The following is a 13879-nucleotide window of genomic DNA, read 5'->3' as shown; positions in this document are numbered from 1 at the left end:
CACATCTTGTCTCAGCTCCAAATCCTCAGGCTGTCTGCTCTCCCTGGAGGGTCTATGGATCCCTATCTGAATGGCTCCCTTGTTGGGGAGCCATTGGCCTGTAAGTCCTCCAGTGGTTCCTCCAGGGTTCTCTCCTGCCCGGAGCCAAAGCTCAGGCAAGCCCTGCCACAAGCATGCAGCAAACATGATGAAAAAATAAAGTGGCCATCCAGGGACACAGGCACTCAGAGATATACACTATTCATCCAGATATAGGCCCAGCTTCCGACATGCCTCAAATCCACAGAACACACTATAAAATGGGTGCTTGCAGCCAAAAACACACAGCCTGTCCACACATACCCTACAAAACTAGCTTTGAGGCCGGCCTCTTCCCCCATCAGCCCCGCCCCACATTTGAGAGCTGATCCGCCCTCCTTGGGCCTCCCCAGCTGGCTCCTAGCAACAGCTAACAGCTCTTGCAGTTGCCGGGCAACCGGGAGAACCTGTCAGCCCCTTGGAGACCAGGCTCACCAGAGGTGGGCAGACACAGACCCCAATCGATGGAGGCAGGGCAGGACAGGGCCACGGGGAGGCATGTCCTCCCCCAGCCCCAGGCCAGACTGTGCAGTCCTCAAACACTTCCACCAGATCGTCACTCCCTCCAATTGTGCATTCTTCCAACAGTGTCCAGCAACCCCTGCTTCACCCTTCCCGGCTGCCCCCTCTCTGGCTTCATGGGGGCCCCAGGGCTATGGTTAGGCTTCTGCTTGCCACTCCACTCACATGCCTCCCTCCCACTCCAGGAACTGAGAACCCCACTTGGCCATCTCCAGCCAGATTCTCTCCTAATCACAAGCCCCATGTCCATCACTGGTCTGAAACCTCCCCCAGACACTTCAGGCATCTCCAATGGTTCCTGTTCCTGGTCTCTCCACCTTGTGGCCTCTCACCAGCCAGAGCCATGACCACCCCGCTCCCCAGCGCAGCATCCTGTCAGCTTCTTCCCCTTCCCAACTCTCCCTGTGTCCCTGTTCTATTCCCTTATTGTGGGCCTCCAGCCTCCTCCCTAGCTCTCTTGTTTCCTCCACAATCCATCCTCTACATGGCAGCCAAGGGATCCTGCTGAAAGAAATCACTTCACTCTCTTCTCACAAACCTTCTGTGGCTCCCCAATGTCCCGAGGATAAAACCCACCCACACTGGTTTAGACTATGCAGGACGTAGGGGTAGCAGACTGGTGGTTGATAGTGGTTGACTCTGGGGAGCAGTCTATGAGCTTGACAGCTGCAAATTACTTTGGAGAAATACCAGAAACTCCTGGTACCTCAGTTTGCTTATCAGTAAAATGGGCCTAACAGTAATATCTACCCACTACACTGGCAGCACTAAGGGAGGAAGTGTAGGTAAAATGTTCAGAATATGTATGGCACGTGGAAAACTCTTAAGTAGGAATGAATTGTTTTTGTTTTTTTTTATTTTAAATATTTTTTAATTATGTGCAGTTTTTATTTTTTATTATTTTTTTTAATTTTTATTTATTTATGATAGTCACAGAGAGAGAGAGAGAGAGGCAGAGACACAGGCAGAGGGAGAAGCAGGCTCCATGCAGGGAGCCCGACGTGGGACTCGATCCCGGGACTCCAGGATCACGCCCTGGGCCAAAGGCAGGCACCAAACCGCTGCGCCACCCAGGGATCCCAGGAATGAATTGTTATAATAGCAATTTCTGCAAGGTCCTGTCTCCACTCAAGGCCACTTCATCTCACCCCACTTAACACATCAGCACTCAAGCCATCTGACTGCCCTTAATCGCCCCATCCTCTTGCTCTTCCCCTTGATCCCCACTCCACTCATTCTTCCTCCCTATCTCTCATTCTTTGCCTGTGGGCTGAGCCTCTAGGACTCCACTGTCCTGGAGCTTCCCCTGCCCCAGGCCCAGATCCCACTATCCTGGTGGTAAATCTCTGCCACTCGGGCCTCTGATTCCAGACCCCTTACAGCATAATCCTTGAGGGTGGCAGATAAATATATCTGTCAAATTAAATGAATGAATCACATAAACCCTACCCCACCTTTCCAGGGGTCTCCCCTTCCTGGAGCTGGGAAAGCTGTAAACAGCTAATCCTGCTGCCACAATAACAATATTTGCCATAGCCATGTTTTCAGAGAAGGGAGAAACTAATGGTGCTTGGGAAGGAGGCCTTTTGGTGGAGGTCATGTGGGAAGGGGTAGAAGAAGGAGAGAATGCTGAGGACAACTGTAACAGGAAGAGGGAACTGGGAGGTGGGACAGTGAGGGTGGGTTTGGGGAAAGGCCAGTGAGAAAATCAAGGGTCATGCTGAGAAACCCTTTGCAGCTGAGGCAACTGAAGATCAGAAGGGGACAGGACCCATCCTTGGTCATCTAGTGAGGCACAACACAGACACCTGCTTCCTTCCCACGTGGGAACCTACGAGTCCTTTTGAGAGATGTTGTTTTGGAGAAAATAGGAAATAGCTGCCTAGCCAGGACCTCATGGGCATAGGAGGAGGCAGGATTGTCCCTGTGTATACACTGGTCCAGCAACACCTGGACTGGACCCTAAAAGAAAGTGAAATGACAGCCAACAGAACTGAGGGTGGCACTCTGGCTAGAAAGGAGAAGTGGCAGCTGCCTGCCCACTAGGACAACTAGAATAGCCCTGGGGCTCACCACAGGCCACAGAGCAGGTCCAGCTTGTATAGAGTTCCTAGCAGGGACCAGGCTGAACAGGGTGAGGAATGGAGACCCTCTCAGTGGGCTGTGACACCCCAGCCCACAAGCTCCAGGAAGGGGAAGCTACCAGCACTTCCTCAAAAGCAGTTTCAGGGTAGGTGTGTCTGCCCTCCCCCAGAGTCCAGGAGCAGGACCCCACAGGGATACCCAGAATCCAGGATCCTGACCACCCTATTTCCATGGCTCCTAGGTGGCAGTAAGTCCCCAGTGAGACCCTGTGACCACCAAATCACAAGCCTTGCAGATAAGAGCCTCAGCAGCTTCTGCTCTTAGATCTCAGTAGCCAGAGCTGGTTCCTCCCTACAGCCCTGACCCAGGCTCCACCTTCTGGTACATCCCTTGCACTTCCCCCTTCCTTCTTCTTAGCTCAGAAGCAGTTCTGAGATTGGAGTGGGCTACCCTGCCCTCTCTGCCTCTTCCTTCAAACCTCTCTTCCCAGGCTTCTCTTACCCACAGAGGAAGAGTTCCAAGCCTGGGAGGGCTTGAGGTCCAGAGTCCCCCTTCCTGATCATCCACCTTCTTCAAAGATCATTGACTTTGGCCTGGAGAACTCAGGCCAGAATTTTCTGGATGGGCTAGGGGGCTCCATCTGACAGGGGGGCAGGAGGGTCTGGGAAGAGGAGCCATGTATTCAACTAGTGATTACTGTTGAATCCATATGTGCCACTGTGCTGAGAAACTTCGGGAGAGAGAGGCAGCTGAGACCCTGCCCTTGAAGAGCACATGCCAAACAAGTGAACAGGGAATGAACTCCACGGTTTCAGAGGAAATCAAAAGGGTGACGAGAGAGCCACTGGGAGTATATGCAGGAGTAACAGTCTGAGAAGACCTTTGAATGATGAGATCAACCATGTGACAAGCTAAGAGAAGAGAACGATAGATGGAGGCAACAGCGAGTGCAAAGATCCTAGGGTAGAAAGACGTTAGGTGTTCCTACGTTCCTACAGAAAGGGAGCCACCGTGGCCAGAATAGCAAGAGTAAGAGGTACAGTGATGCGAGAAAAGATTGCCAAGAGGCCCTACTGAGGAGTAAGGCAGGCAGGGGTTTCCCAAGTCCCCAAGAGATGCTGAGGTAGGGGGGGTACATCTGAGGCTGCAACAGGCATCAGCATCTCTAGGCCAAGACCCGTGGCAGGCCCTGCAAATCCAACTGTTTCTGGCATTTAGGCTGCTACTGACACGACTGGGAGACAACTGCCCAGGGAGCCAAGTCTAAGCTCTGTCCCTCTCCTTGCCCTTGAAGAGTTCCAACTTGCCACTGTTGTCTGCCATATACACAGTCTCTAAAGACCACCTCCCCCAGGAAACCCAGGGCCCTCAGAGGGCCTGGGAAATGATAATCAGCTTATCCCCAGGAGCCACTCTTCTGTTCACCTTGTTGCCTAGCCCTCCCTGTCATGCCATCCAAAAGCTGGGGCTGGTAGCCTCTCCAGCGACTTGTTAGGGCCTTCATTAGCAATGCTTCCAGGAATTTAATTTAATGAAGGAGCAAAAACAGCCCTAATGAAGGTGACGCAAGAGCAAGCAGCCCATGCAGTGCTTCCAAGGCCGGTCACCTGGGCTCAGGGGCTTCCTGTAGATGGTAAATGGGAGTAGAGGGACAAGAGAAAGGGGGAGTTGTCCTGGGAGGGATGCTGGCCATTGAGCCCCGGGAGCAGGGGACATTGCTCTGCCCTACTGCAGGGAGCAAATGCTGTCACTGAAGCCAACTACCCAGAAGAATGAGCCTGGTGGGGCCCTGCTTCAGGCTGCTGGAGAAAAACTTCTGCGATGCTATCAGAGAGGACAAAGTCCTGGGCCAGCATGGGATGTGGGGATGTCACAGCCCAGTGCAGGCTGCAGCAGGGCCAAATCATCAAGGCCATGGGAGCAGGAAAGAGTTTAGATTTTATTCCGAATGTAACTGTGATGGAAACAACTAGCGGTTTTGAAAAAAATATTTTATTCACGATAGACACACAGAGGCAGAGACACAGGCAGAGGGAGAAGCAGGCTCCTTGCAGGGAGCCGGATGTGGTACTAGTACTAGATCCTGGGACCCCAGGAACAAGCCCTGGGCTGAAGGCGGCGCTAAACCGCCGAGCCACCCAGGCTACCCTAACTAGCGATTTTTATTTTATTTTAGATTTATTTATTTATTTATGATAGACATAGAGAGAGAGGCAGAGACACAGAAGGAGGGAGAAGCAGGCTCCATGCCGGGAGCCCGACGCAGGACTCGATCCTGGGACTCCAGGATCGCGACCTGGGCCAAAGGCAGGCGCCAAACCGCTGAGCCACCCAGGGATCCCCCTAACTAGCGGTTTTTAAAGGAGGGTGACAGGATCTGCTATTTTAAAGTTCCCACTGTCAGCTACGAGGCTTACGGCCCCTGTGGACAAGGCGGGGAGAGAGGCGGGGGGGGGGGGGTGACTACCGTGTGGTGCAGCGGCTGAAGGTGGTGGAGGGAAGCCTACGGAGACCTGGCCGTCCCCCATCCCCTGGGAGGGAGCTCCAGGGGCAGGAGTGGGGGGCATGTACACCTGGACCTTGTTTCCTCTAGCAGGTTTGGGCCAGTTGGTTCCCTTCAGCCTTCTCCACAGACTTGGAGAAATGTCCCTCTCCTCCAAACGGACAACATATAGAGAAAATAGGTCTGAAGGGTTCCCCGCGCCCCAGATCTGCTTTCCCCACCTTTGTGGACTTCCCACCTCCCGCGGGGCTGGAGTTCCCTCCCCATCCCTCCAGTCCTCGGACTCTAAGCCCCGCCCCCAGGCCTGGCGCCGCGCCCAGGCCCCCCAGGAGCCCCGGGACTGTATTTCAAAAGGGAAACGGCTCGGAGTTGAGGCAAGGGGCGGGGAGCTCCGAGGGCTCAGGCTCGCAGACTAGCTCCGCTTAAGGCGCCGGCGGCCTCCAGCCCACGTCCTCCACCCCGCCCACAGGCAGCCCCCTAGCACCGCCCCACTTCTCGACCCCCTCCCCAAATTCTCGCAGCCAGGTCCCACCCACGGCGCCCCCCGCCCCCCGCCCCCCAGGCCGACCTGAAGCCGGAAGCGGCCTCTGAGCGCTCGCCCCGCCTCTTCCGGGGCCTCTCTAGGCGGGAGTGAGGGACTTCGGTGGCCGCGGGAGGCCCGGCGCAGCTTCGCGGGGCAGCGGCGCCCTCTGGCGAGCCTCCGGCGAGCGCGGGAGCCCGGCGCGGCCCGACGCTGCCCGCTTCCCGCCCCGCACCTCCCGCCTCGGCGCAGTCTTCGCCTCTCCTTCCGCTCCTCTCCTCTCCTCTCCGGCTCTGGCCCCGGCCTGCGCGGCTCGGCCGCCGCTCGGAGGCGAGCGAGGCCCCGGGTCCACGGGGCAGCAGCCTTCCGAGTCCTCTGAGGCGCCCCGCGGCGGCCGCCCCTCCCCCGCGCTCCCGCTCCCAGCTTGACGGGCCTGACCCGCCCTAGACCCGCCCTAGACCCGCCCTAGACGAGCAAGGCTCCCTCGGGCCTGGGCCGCAAAGCCGCCTTCTGCGCTCCCCGGCCGGCACCTCACACACACACACACCCGGCACCTTCACACACACACACCCGGCACCTTCACACACACACACCCGGCACCTTCACACACACACACACACACACCCGGCACCTTCACACACACACACACACACACCCGGCACCTTCACACACACACACACCTGGCACCTTCACACACACACACACACACACACACCCGGAACCTTCACACACACACACCCGGCACCTTCACACACACACACACACACACACCCGGAACCTTCACACACACACACCTGGCACCTTCACACACACACACACACACCCCCGGCACCTTCACACACACACACCTGGCACCTTCACACACACACACCCGGCACCTTCACACACACACACACACACACACCCGGCACCTTCACACACACACACCTGGCACCTTCACACACATCATTCCAGGGCACCTTACACACACCCATGCAGGCACCTTACACACAACACACACACTGGCACCTTCACACACACACACCTGGTACCTTTACACACATACACACACCCCTGGCACCTTCACACACACACACACACACACACACACACACACACACACCGGCTCCTTCACACACACACCTGGCACCTTCACACACACACACCTGGCACCTTCACACACCCACACACACACACACCCGGCACCTTCACACACACCATTCCAGGCACCTTTCACACACACACACACCCCATCCAGGGCACCTTCACACAACACAACACCTGGCACCTTCACACACACACACACACCGGCACCTTACACACACACACCCGGCACCTTCACACACACATCTGGACCTTACAACACACACCCTCCGGCACCTTTACACACACACACACCACCACACTTACACACACCCGGCACCTCACACACAACACCCGGCACCTTCACACACACACAACCCGGCACACTTCACACACACATCCTGGTACCTTTCACACACACACTGGACCTTCACACACACAAACACCTGGCACCTTTACACACACACACACACACACTTGGCACCTTCACACACACCACCAGGACCTTTACACACACACACCATCCAGGGCACCCTTACACACAGACACACACACCTGGCACCTTCACACACACACACCTGGTACCTTACACACATACACACACCCCTGGCACCTTCACACACACACCTGGCACCTTCACACACACTATTCCAGGGCACCTTTACACACACACACCCCATGCCAGGGCACCCTTACACACAGACACACACACCTGGCACCTTCACACACACACACATGGCACCTTCACACACACACACACCCCCGGCACCTTCACACACACACACCCGGCACCTTCACACACACACACCTGGCACCTTCACACACACATCTGGTACCTTTACACACACCCCATTCCAGGGCACCTTTACACACACACACACACACACACCTGGCACCTTCACACACACCATTCCAGGGCACCTTTACACACACACACCATTCCAGGGCACCTTTACACACACACACACCCCTGGTACCTTTACACACATACACACACCCCTGGCACCTTCACACACATACACACACACACACACACACACACACCTGGCACCTTTACACACACACACCCCATGCCAGGGCACCCTTACACACAGACACACACCTGGCACCTTCACACACACCATTCCAGGGCACCTTTACACACACACACCCCATGCCAGGGCACCCTTACACACAGACACACACCCCTGGCACCTTCACACACACACACCCGGTACCTTTACACACATACACACACCCCTGGCACCTTCACACACACACACACACACACACACACACACCCCTGGCACCTTTACACACACACACACCCCTGGCACCTTTACACACACACACCCCATTCCAGGGCACCTTTACACACACACACATCTGGTACCTTCACACACACACAAACGCCTGGTACCTTTACACACACAGCCACACCCCTGGTACCTTTACACACACACACACACACACCTGGTACCTTTACACACATACACACACCCCTGGCACCTTCACACACACACATCTGGTACCTTTACACACACACACCCCATTCCAGGGCACCTTTACACACACACACATCTGGTACCTTCACACACACAAGCACCTGGCACCTTTACACACACACACACACACACCTGGCACCCTCACACACACACCATTCCAGGGCACCTTTACACACACACACACACACACACACACACTCACACACACACACCATTCCAGGACAACCTCCCCCCTCTGCTGGCCCTGGTACCTTTACACACACACATACACACACACACACACACACACACACCATTCCAGGATGCCCTCCTGCCTCCGCCTCCGCCTCCCCTTCCCCAAATTCACAGCGGAGATGGGAGATCTGAGATCTGACGCAGATCTGGGGGACAATCCCGGCGGGCACTTCCCGGAGGCTCCGTGTCTACCGCCCGCGCCCAGCCTGGGGCCAGTTGCGCAGTGGGGGCTCTGGGTGCCCGCCGAGTTTGAGAGTTTGACCCCCGCGCAGACTTGGGCAGGATAAGGAGAGGAGTTCCGACATGCAGGGAGGAGCTCTCAGAAGGCTAGATCAAGAGTAGCTCTGGGAGTCCAGCCCCTTCCTTCCTTCCAGATCTGGCAACGCTTTGGAGGTCCAGGCCTGGCCCCCTGCGGACCTGGCCAAGGGTAGGACTGGCAGCTCCTCACTCGCCTACCCAGGATGCCCCCCCCCCCCCCCCCCCCGCGTCAAGGACCCGGCCACTCCTTGGCCACCTTCCCCCCTCCTGTCCCTCCCGGAGCCTTCCTGCCCGCCTTCCTTCCATGCACCAGCTGGGAAGCCTTTGGGGACTGCCTTGGAGTCCTAGGGCCGGGCTGCAGAGCTGTAGCTGGCCGTCCCAGCCCCCCAGCCCCGCAACGTGTGGAGTGGGTCACAGCGCCGCCCAGACTCCAGCCGTCGGCCGCCAGGGGACAGCAGAGTCCGCCTCCTACAGATCTCAGCGTGGGGGTGGGGGGTGGGGATCAGGTGGCAGTCTAATCTTGTCCGGGTCCTGCTGTGTGTGGCAGGGCAGGTTTGCAACTTTATGTGTTTTATTATTTATGTTATTTGTTTTATGTGAAAGCAGTTATGTTCTTTCAGATTTTTTCCAGGACTACTCTTTCTAAGTAAGTTCCAGTCAGTCAATCATTACTGTTGCAAGTTGTTTGAAAGTCAACCGCTGGGTGACTTTAAACAGAGGTCAAGGGATCCCTGGGTGGTGCAGCGGTTTGGCGCCTGCCTTTGGCCCAGGGTGCGATCCTGGAGACCCGGGATCGAATCCCACGTCGGGCTCCCGGTGCATGGAGCCTGCTTCTCCCTCTGCCTGTGTCTCTACCTCTCTCTCTCTCTCTGTGTGTGTGACTATCATAAATAAATAAAAATTAAAAAATAAATAAATAAATAAACAGAGGTCAAGGCAGACATCTGGATGAATCCTCTGGGTCCCTCCATGTGCTCCTCGATGTCCCTGACTACCAAAGTTGGCCAGGCCCGGTGGTGTCTGCCCTGCACACTCCCTGGTACCAGCCGTCCAACCTCCAGCTTCTGTCTTCCAGCCCAGTGTTTCTAGAGCCCTGGCCTTCACCTGCCTCCAAGCATGGTCCCATGTCTTTGCCCCAGTAGCTTCTTCCTAGTCTTCCTAAAAGCTTGTGTTGGCCCTGTTCCTCTCATTTCACACAGGTCATCTATACTTGGTTTCACCAGCCCTACTCTCCCTCCTCTACCTACTCCAGTCAGGCTTGCCCCTCCCTCCACAAAACAGCCCTGGCCATGGCCCGGGGTGGCTGACAAGTTCCTGAACCCAGCTGAAGCTCCAGGCTCACCTCCTCCAGCACTTGACCCCCTGCCTGGCTCCCAGCTGTCACTTCCTCCCTGGTTTCCTCCTACCTCTTCCTGGCTACCCCTGCTCAGCTCCTTTTCTGATTCCACCTCATCTCTCCTACTTCCTAACAGGAGTGTTCCAGAGCTCCATCCTGACTGCTGACCTCTTGTCTACCCCCACCACCCTCATCTCATCCAGGCCCCTTTGCCTCCCAGACCCAAGCTCCAGCGCTGGGCACTCTATGAACTTGAGTCACATATCCAGAAGTTGACTTGGCATCTCCATTTTGATGTCCAGTTGGTGTTTAAAGCTTTTCATGGGCAAAACTGATCTTCCTCCCTCCCAAGAACTTCCTCCCTCTGTGAATGCCATGGCAGTTTGGTCCCTAGACAGCCTTAGAGTCACCCTAGATTTGTCTCTGTCCCTTCTTTCATGACTAAATAATCAGGGAACTTTGATGACTCTACTGTCCAACTGTGCTACTACCTGGGCTGAGCTACCTGACATGTCAGTCTGTCTGGAACAGCTGGAGTAGCCCTTGTGTCAGTGTCACCCTTGGCTCACCATCTCACACCCCAGAATCTAATCTTAATGTAGCAACTAAAATAATCCATTTAAAACTTAGAGTTGCTGGGCAGCCCAGGTGGCTCAGCGGTTTAGCGTTGCCTTTGGCCCAGGGCATGGTCCTGGAGACCCAGGATCGAGTCCCACGTCAGGCTCCCTGCATGGAGCTTGCTTCTCCCTCTGCCTGTGTCTCTGCCTCTCTCTCTCTCTCTGTTTCTCCCATGAAAATGAATAAATAAAATCTTAAAAACAGGGATCCCTGGGTGGCGCAGTGGTTTGGCGCCTGCCTTTGGCCCAGGGCGCGATCCTGGAGACCCGGGATCGAATCCCACGTCGGGCTCCTGGTGCATGGAGCCTGCTTCTCCCTCTGCCTGTGTCTCTGCCTCTCTCTCTCTGTGACTATCATAAATAAATAAAAATTTAAAAAAAAATCTTAAAAACAAAACAGAACTTAGAGTTGCTACTGCATTGGACCCTGCCCCCTCCTTTTTAGGAATTGGCTTTGGCTCTCTTCTTTTCCAGAAAAAAATCCAAAGTCCTTATGGTGGCTGACAAGGCCCTACCACATCTTCCCCCCTCAAAAGTCCCCTCTTGGGCGGTGAAGCAGTCCGTTCCTAGGATCAGAGAGGAATGCAGACACGGTGTCACCCGGATTTTTTTCTGCCCATGAATGTCCCAGTCCGTACCTGTACGCCTTGTTTTCTCTATTTTTGGTTATGAATGTTGGGGTTACCACCTGCATTTAGGGGGAAATTGTGTTCTGTGCTTTCTTGGTATCTTGTTTCCGAGGTACTCTAGTTCTGTCTTTCCAACCAAGAAAATAGACTTGTGGTGTTTCTTTCATTGAACTTTTAACAGTCTCTTTAGTAAATACAGGTAGTTGAATAATTGTTTCAAAAGCTCAACAGATGACAAGCTTCTTTTCTAGAAATAAGACATTTCTTGACAACTTTATCATGTATAACAGATCTTTTGGGTTTGTTTTTTTTTTTCCTTGTGTTCTTCCAAGCTTCTGGTTAGAGAAAAAGAGAAAAAAAAAAAGGGAAAAAAAATGTGTCTAAAGTCCATCAGTGTTAACTCCCTGTGACAGGGATGAAGGAAAATACTTTAATAGTTCAAAAAATAATAATGCTGAAAGCTCTCTACGAAAGACTGAATGTAAAAGTAAAAAGTGTACATAGTTGTAAAAAAAAAAAAGGAGTTTTTAAACGTGTTTATTTTCTATGCACTTTTTTTTATTTAAGTGATAGTTTAATTAATAAACATGTCAAGTTTAAAAAAAAAAAAAAAGTCCCCTCTTGTCCCTCTACCCTTTATGGTCTCGCTTGGCATCAGCCATGACAACTTCCTGGCTGCCCCACTCGGGCACATTCTGCCTCAGGGCTTTGCACTGGCTGATCCCTCTGGCTGGAATGTTCCCTGCAGGCATCCACATGACTTCCTCCCACTTCAAATCTTTGGTCAAACATCTCTTTCTCAGTAAAGCTCACCTTGGGCCCACCTCTAGAATCCCTGTTCCTTTTTGTCCTTACGTTGTCATTGTTAATTCCTGTGGCACTGTCTTATAACAAATTATGTAACTCACTGATTATGTGTCATGTTTTTGGTGTGAATTCAATGCCCCACCTGAATTCAGGATGTGTAGGGGTCTTCACTTTGTTCACCGCTGTTTTTACAGGTGCTGGAAGAGTGCCTAGCACATGGAAAATCTTAATACTTATTTTTTTTAATTTTTTAAAATAAATACTTGTTAAATGAATGAATCCCTTTTCCGGGACACCTGGGTGGCTCATGGTGGAGTGTCTTTGGCTCAGGGCATGATCCTAGAGTCCCCAGATTGAGTCCTGCATCAGGTTCCCTGCATGGAGCCTGCTTCTCCTCCCTCTGCCTATGTCTCTGCCTCTCTCTCTGTGTGTCTCTCATGAATAAATAAAATCTTAAAAAAAAAAAAAAGAATCTCTTTTCCATCAATAGGTGAAGGTGTGCAAGTGCACACAGGTGAGGAGGGCATGAGCAGGGGAGATTGCTGGTCAGAGGAGATCAAGGAGGGGCTCTGGCCCCCTTTCCTGGTCTATATCGTCTTTTTTTTTTTTTTTTAACAAGATTACTTATTTATTCATGAGAGACACAGAAAGAGAGAGGCAGGGACATAGGCAGAGGGAGAAGCAGGCTTTATGCAGGGAGCCCAATGTGGGACTTGATCCTGGGACCCCAGAATGACACCCTGAGTCAAAGGCAGAAGCTCAACCGCTGAGCTGCCCAGGTGTCCCCTGGTCTATATCATCTTATTTTACTACTATGAACAGTCATTAGACAATAGCCAAACTATGGAAAGAGCCCAGATGTCCATCGACAGATGAATGGATAAAAAAAGACGTGGTATATATGCAATGGAATACTACTCAGCCATCAAAAAATATGAAATCATGCCATTTGCAGTGATGTGGATGGAACAAGAGGGTATTATGCTAAGTGAAATAAGTCAATCACAGAAAAACAATTATCATATGATCTCATATGTGGAATTTAAGAAACAAAACAGGATCATAGGGGAAGACAGGAAAAAATAAAACAAGACGAAATCAGAGAGGGAGACAAACTGTAAGAGACTCTTAATCATAGGAACTGAGGGTCGCTGAAGGGGACGGGGATGGTGGGGATTACTCGGTGATGGGCATTAATGTGGGCATGTGATGTAATGAACACTGGGTGTTATATAAGACTGATAAGTCACTGACCTCTACCTCTGAAACCAATAATATGTTAATTGAATTTGAATAAAAATTTTAAAAGTCATAAGAAAAGCAGTGAAAATAGAGAAGACCTCTGTGCTGGACTTTCTGGCTACACTACCTTGCTAATATTCCAAGCAGAGCAAATTTTAAAAAGCAAAAAAAGGAGAGAAAAAAGACCTAGGAAAGTCTTTAAAACATACAAAAATGCTTAATTATGACCAAGGGCCTGCAGATCCATCCTTATGGAAACTGAGAGGCTGGACCTTTTTTTTCTTTAGAGAGAGAGAGGGAGAGAGAGAAAGAAACTCAAATGGGGGAGGCGGTGAGGGAGGAGCAGAGGGAGCGAGAGAGAATCCTAAGTAGGCTCCTTGCCCAGGGCAGAGTCTGACTTGGAGCTCTATCCCATGACCCTGAGATCATGACCTGAGCTGAAATCAAGAGTCAGATGCTTAACTACTGAGCCACCCAGGCACCCCTGAATGGCTGGACCTTG

Source organism: Vulpes lagopus, chromosome 7 (assembly GCF_018345385.1).
Source record: "Vulpes lagopus strain Blue_001 chromosome 7, ASM1834538v1, whole genome shotgun sequence".
Lineage (NCBI taxonomy): Eukaryota > Metazoa > Chordata > Mammalia > Carnivora > Canidae > Vulpes > Vulpes lagopus.
This window is presented reverse-complemented; position numbering follows the sequence as displayed.